The sequence below is a fragment of the Pholcus phalangioides genome, unplaced genomic scaffold, assembly GCF_987345545.1.
Source record: "Pholcus phalangioides strain wild (caught in Gottingen) unplaced genomic scaffold, Ppha-v1.0 ptg000015l_1, whole genome shotgun sequence".
NCBI classification, from domain to species: Eukaryota; Metazoa; Arthropoda; class Arachnida; order Araneae; family Pholcidae; genus Pholcus; species Pholcus phalangioides.
In genome coordinates, this window is record NW_028301608.1 from 114,094,873 (window position 1) to 114,101,106 (window position 6,234).

The window sequence follows — 6,234 nt, forward strand, 5'->3', positions numbered from 1 at the left end:
TAGAGTATCATTAATCAAATTTAATATATGTTAACTTTATTTGTATAAAGTTTTACTATTCATATATAACTTTATACTTTTATACTTTTACTATTCATGTATAAGAATCCTGATTGATACGCCAGAATGAATATACAAAGAAGCATTAAAAGAGATCACAATATCTATATTTCATATACCATTACCTGAAAAAACAGTTTTCAAAAAATCATTTTGTTTTCTTGATCCGAGAATATGTAGATAATTTGATATTATTATTAGGCAGAGCAATAATTTTGTATGTTTAAGAAGGCTATGAAAGATTGCATACTGGGAATAACATATTGTGCGGTTCGTTTCATTTCATGGTTAATACATTTGTAAATTCTAAGAAGTAAAAATATTTATATGTATTTGGTGTAGGAAAAAAATATATATGTATTTGGTGTAGGAGAAAAATATATCTGTAATACATGTAACACATCAGAGTCTGTCATAACATATGAGAACAATATATTTGGTGTGACTTGCCTGCAGCTATTGTATTTTTATACCTTTGCACGTTGCCAACAAATTTTGTATATAATTCATTAGTACGACCACCCATGGAAGGTTATTCATATCCTTTTAGGTCGGAAAGTGTTCGTTTATACTTTATTGTCTATTGTGTCGTTTGTCTCAGGAAAAATAAAATAAAAAAACTGATATAACACAATCGTCCAATGACACGTGGTGCATTCTAGTCAATTCTCGTAGCAGCACAGTCGCAAACAGCTAATGAAAAACTAGAGAATACATACAAGAGTTTTTGACAACTGGCTTAATGGAAAGATGAATTCAAAAAAGAATGCTTTACTTCTATTGAGTGGTGTGGTCTAGCGCAATAGCCCGGCTGGCGAGGAGACGGTGATTTGACAGTTGAGTTTTCTTCGCTGAATTCCTCGCCGTATAGAGCCAGTTGTCCAAAACCCTTGGATGAATTGCGGAAAGTGACATCGCGTTCAAGAGAATACGTAGTTTTGAATATATCTGATTAATTATCTGTCAAAAAATGAAACTTCAGATTAATACAGGGTGGTTAAAAATAAACTGACATTATTCAGACGTGTGTAGCGTCTATTCGGAGGGGGTATTTTGATGAAACTTGGTATGTAGAATATGTATATAGTGGTAGTATGAATATGTATATGTTTCAGTATAATTCAACTGACAACTACTCAGCTTAATTATACTGACACTATTCCGACCTATGTAGTGCCCGTTATGGTGGTGTTGGAGAATATAATTTATTTTTAAATTCACAACAAAGCTATTTCCATGCGGGAATTTAGAATAAAAAAAAGAACTTTATGGGAATATAACGCGTATGTCATTGAAACTTGATATATACGCTATTTGGAACATAAGAGAAAGATAACTGCGATAAAAAAGCTCAAGTTTTCCACCTGGTGCGAAAAATTGAATTACTTTTTTATTGAATCTTGCTTTCCCACATGGTCCATAACCAAGTTTCATCAAAATACCTCCATCAGAATGGACGCTACATACGTCTGAGCAGTGTCCGCCAATACGCTCTAGATGCATGATTCACGTATCAAAATTCAATTTTACTCCTCCAAGTATTTTGAGGAGTGAAAATACTCTAATATATAATTTTAGGTAATTCTTTTTTAACAAATAATTAACTTTTTTAACGAGTTATTTCTCTGTTTTTCATAAACAAATACCCCCTTTTTTTCAAAATTACCTCTTAAAAGTTTGGAGAGGAGTGAAATTACTCGTCAAAATGATTTTTTCGGATAACGCTGCATCTCAGTAGTGTCTGTTTATTCATGAACACCCTGTACAGGAATTAGTCATTCGGTTGAACAAACTTTTAACTCTAGTTTTAAAGCCCAATACATACCGATTTCTTTCAGGTACAAGAATGTTAACCCTCTAGACATGAATTCACACCGTCTTACACTTTAAAAATAGTGTGCAGCTCTTTTCCGATCCGAACACGAATGAAACTGACAGATTCAGCAGAAGTGTTGGAGAATATTATTTATTTTTAAATTCACGGTAAAGTTACAACAAAGCTATTCCCGTTCGGGAATTCAGAAGGGAAAAAAACTTTATGGGAATTGAACTCGACGGAAAGAGTTTAAAGTCAGTTGAACTTGACATATTCTTTCCCATTCACACGAATTTCTAGAAAATTCAAATAACAAACAATATATTTATTTCTTTTTCCTCACTTTTCTATAGATTAATACAAACAAACAAACACAACTGGCAGTAGTATTTCGCTATTTTGATAGTCTCAACATTTATTTCGGAACATTATTGATATCGAGTAGCAATAAGAACCGAGTGAATAAAATTCACTAAATTTTACGATTTCCTGGAAATTTCGGTAAATGAAAGGATTCCGAAATGTTCTTAAAATTGCGATATTTTTCTATAGAAGAATATAATGTGTTTCATATAATTTGTGAATTGATTGGAAATCTCTCTTAGCCAAGCCTAATTATGATTTTTCTCAATCACGTCTACGATTCTTTTCAATGTGAAAAATTGCACTCGGTTAACTTGAAGCTGGAACTTTTCACATCCATTTACGCTCGGGATACGTCCATTTCTTTCTGCAGAATATTCTCGTCGTTGCGATGGTGTTTATTTGCATAAATATTCACACTAAATTTCCCCTGAGATTCTTTGTAAGATTTTCGAAGCGCGTAACATTTGAACTTGAAATCTGGGTTTTTTTTTATACTTTCGAAACACGCGGAAGAAGAATTTTCGGGATTCTTGAAGACAAACATCAACCGTCACAGAATATATCCTATTTGCATAAACTGCAACAGTGTGATTTTTCATCATCCGTATCTTGGTTGTATCCTTGAAATATTACTAATCCAGAGACATGGAAAGCTCAACACAAATTACGTAGAATGATTTCTTTTTCAAATCTGGAACAATATTCTCACGTTGTTATGCCTCTTTCAACTTTTAACATGCTTGAAATTTCAACGTTTCGTAACATTTTAAAAACTGCAACAGTTTTCCACATTTTCAATAGCACACTTCGTAACATTTTTAGATATTCTCACTTTTGCTATTGCCTTCAAACTCAATTTTCAGATAAGAGTTCAATAATTGAGAACATAAGCATAATTGAACTTAGTTTATTAGTTTGCATTTCAAAATTTTTTAGTCAACCTTTTACAAAGCAAATACAGCTATGTGTAAAATTAAAAACTTCCGTATTATTATTCACTTTACAAAATAAAAGGAATTAAGTGCCTCTCTACTAAAAATATTGGTATATTTTCTATGCGCTACAGAATAGAATCTTTATTCCTTGGTTCGAGACCGTTCGCAAAAACAGCCATGTGGCAAACGTTCAAAACAATTAACACAACGCACCTTCATAAAATTCACATATTAGGCACATTATACATAGGTACAAATGATGTACATTAATATGCAAAAAAAAACTACAAATCACATACATACTCCGACTCTGCCAAGTACATAGACCAGCAACACAGTTTACGCGAATCAAATCCCTCAAAATTCAAATAAAGTTTTATACCTTACAAAATCATACAGAAAGGAAAAACATTTTTCATAATTAGTTTTCTAGAATTTAAGAAATTCTGTCATTGTTAGCGATTGGCCATTTAAATCAAAATATTTTAATAAGCAACCGAATACTGAATATCAATTTCCTTAAAATTCATCACAATTATAAATAAAATTGGTGTTTTTAATTGAATACAAAATTTTTGGTAATTTCAACTGAATGATATTGAATTTTACTTATGAAATTTATTACTTAAATAAACATTTAGAAAGTGGCAGTTAGAAGATTTTTATTGATATGATACTGGGGGTGGGGCAATCAAATTTAATGATAATATGTATATTATATTTTAATATTACTTACGGAAATTTTTTTTTTTCAGCACTTGTTACAATTTTACATATAATTAAAAGAATTTCTCAACCATTAGTTACTCCAAACTAGTACTGCACATAAAATTTATGACATTTTCTTCTGTTTCCTCTTTAGATGATTTTTTGCCTCTTTTAATAGCTCAATACGTATCTTGTGTAGGAACATGCTTGAGTAAGTGAACTTGACTTGTGTGTATATAATTCATGCTCACTTCTACCTTCTTATATTACAGGAGGACTATTTTCAGTTTCATGTTTTCCTTATCCTAGAAATTCACCCTGACATATTCTCTTTCACAGAAAGGGATGTACACCGAACAATAAAATACAATCGGTAAATTTTTAATTCACGGGAAAAATTCCGATTAATATATATATTTTTTAATTATTTTGTTGTGTTTGGATTTACACAGATATTCTTCCGAATACCTAATCATTATTCGGCTGAATCGATATTCAGCGCAAGGGCCAGATACCAAGTAGCAATCGAATATTTGTCCCATCTCTAAAAGTAATTGTTGCTTGAGATCTCGATGTTATCATATTAAGCGGCGTGCACTACAATATTGATCACGCTAAGAAAAATAAAAGTAAAAATTTGGGTCCAGATCTCCCACAGGGCAACATATTTTTAATTGAAAGCTGTGAAGAAGCGGGACAGGATAAAATTCCAATTTTGTATTTTGGTACATATACGGTCCCTAGTAAAATAAATGACCTGGATAGGGGCACGTCATTTGCATACATTTTGAAACTAAAACTGTGTTTCTCTATAAGTAACGGTTCATGAGTCATTCGAGCTGAAACGGACTGAAGTTTGCACCCTGTATATATTCCGAAGGTGCTGCCACCTATTTTGCAAACTTCTATCGGATGAATGAGGAGTGAAAATGAATGTACTCTCTCTTTCATGATGAGAAGATAAAAATTTTAAAGGCATCTATTGCAACGAAAAAAAAAACTAACCAATAAATACCAAGCAACGGATTGTACACGGAAGGAAATCTAACTGGAAGATTTGATTATTTGTGAAATAAGAAAAATTTCTAGTAAATGGATAATTTTTCCTCAAACTGGAATATCCATAGGTGAAAATATTAATAAAAATGAAAACTATTCGGTTAATTTTATAATATTTTGGAACGATATAATTCGAAACCTCAAGAGCATTCATAAATTTTTAGAAAAAAGTAAAACTATCGTTAGAGAAAAAATAAAAATTCATCTCGTTATCTCTACTTTTTCGTTCTCGATTTCATGCTAACCGAGTACAAAATGATGTTGATTCAAATAATTTTTGCATATTTTCTACCCGAGGCTTAAAAACAAGGATTCGAATCATTTCATTAATGATCAATTTCTATTTATTTAAAAGTATTCCTGGAGAAAGGAAAAACTAAAACGTGTCGACAGATCCCGTTTTGTTTTCCTTCACCCAAGAGAATAAATACAAAAAATGTGGTTTTTTTTAAACAAATAATCTCTTTTGCTTCGCCATACTCGTCGGAATGACTGTTTATAATTACCATACAAAATATTTTCCCAGCCGATAATTCTTTTCCAATTATCATCTATTGAGAAACATATATATAACTGCGTAAAATTTCGAAATATCCGATTTCATTTTTTTTTTTTTGTTATTTGTAAATATCATTCATCAAATTTATTGTAAATATATATTTCGCTGTTTTAAATGATTTCAGCAAAAATAGTGTTATACATTTTTTATGTTATTTACACACATTTTAAAAAAAATAGTTTTTAATCAACTTTATTGAAATTTCTTTTGCTTCTTCCCTCTGCTATTATTCGACCTATTTTTGAAAACTAATTTAATTGATAGTTCATATTTTGGTTAATTAGTGAACAAATGAAGAAATAGAAATTAATCGGGCAAAAAAAAAGGATATTTGTGTGTTTAATTATTAAGAGTGCATCATTTTTTTTCCTGTCGTCATTTTATGTACAAGAGGAATAAATTCACTGAAACATTAAATTTATAGAAATTGGATTTTAGCAATTTAACTACCACATTATATGAAAAAAATTAAACAATCATCAAGTAAATATTTTGGTAGGTTATTCTAGCTAAAATTAAAGCCTATATTTGTAATATGCAACGAATTAATTAACCTGGTACTTTAAAGTACCACCAGCACTTTATGCTTACAATAAGAATAAAAAATTCAAACATGTTGAGTAATACCGTTGTATGAATATGTATTCGTTTTACCACAAAGAAAAGTATAATTTGTTTCATAAATTTGCTAGCGAACATTTTGAAGGGTGTAGTCTATAGAAACAGTAACC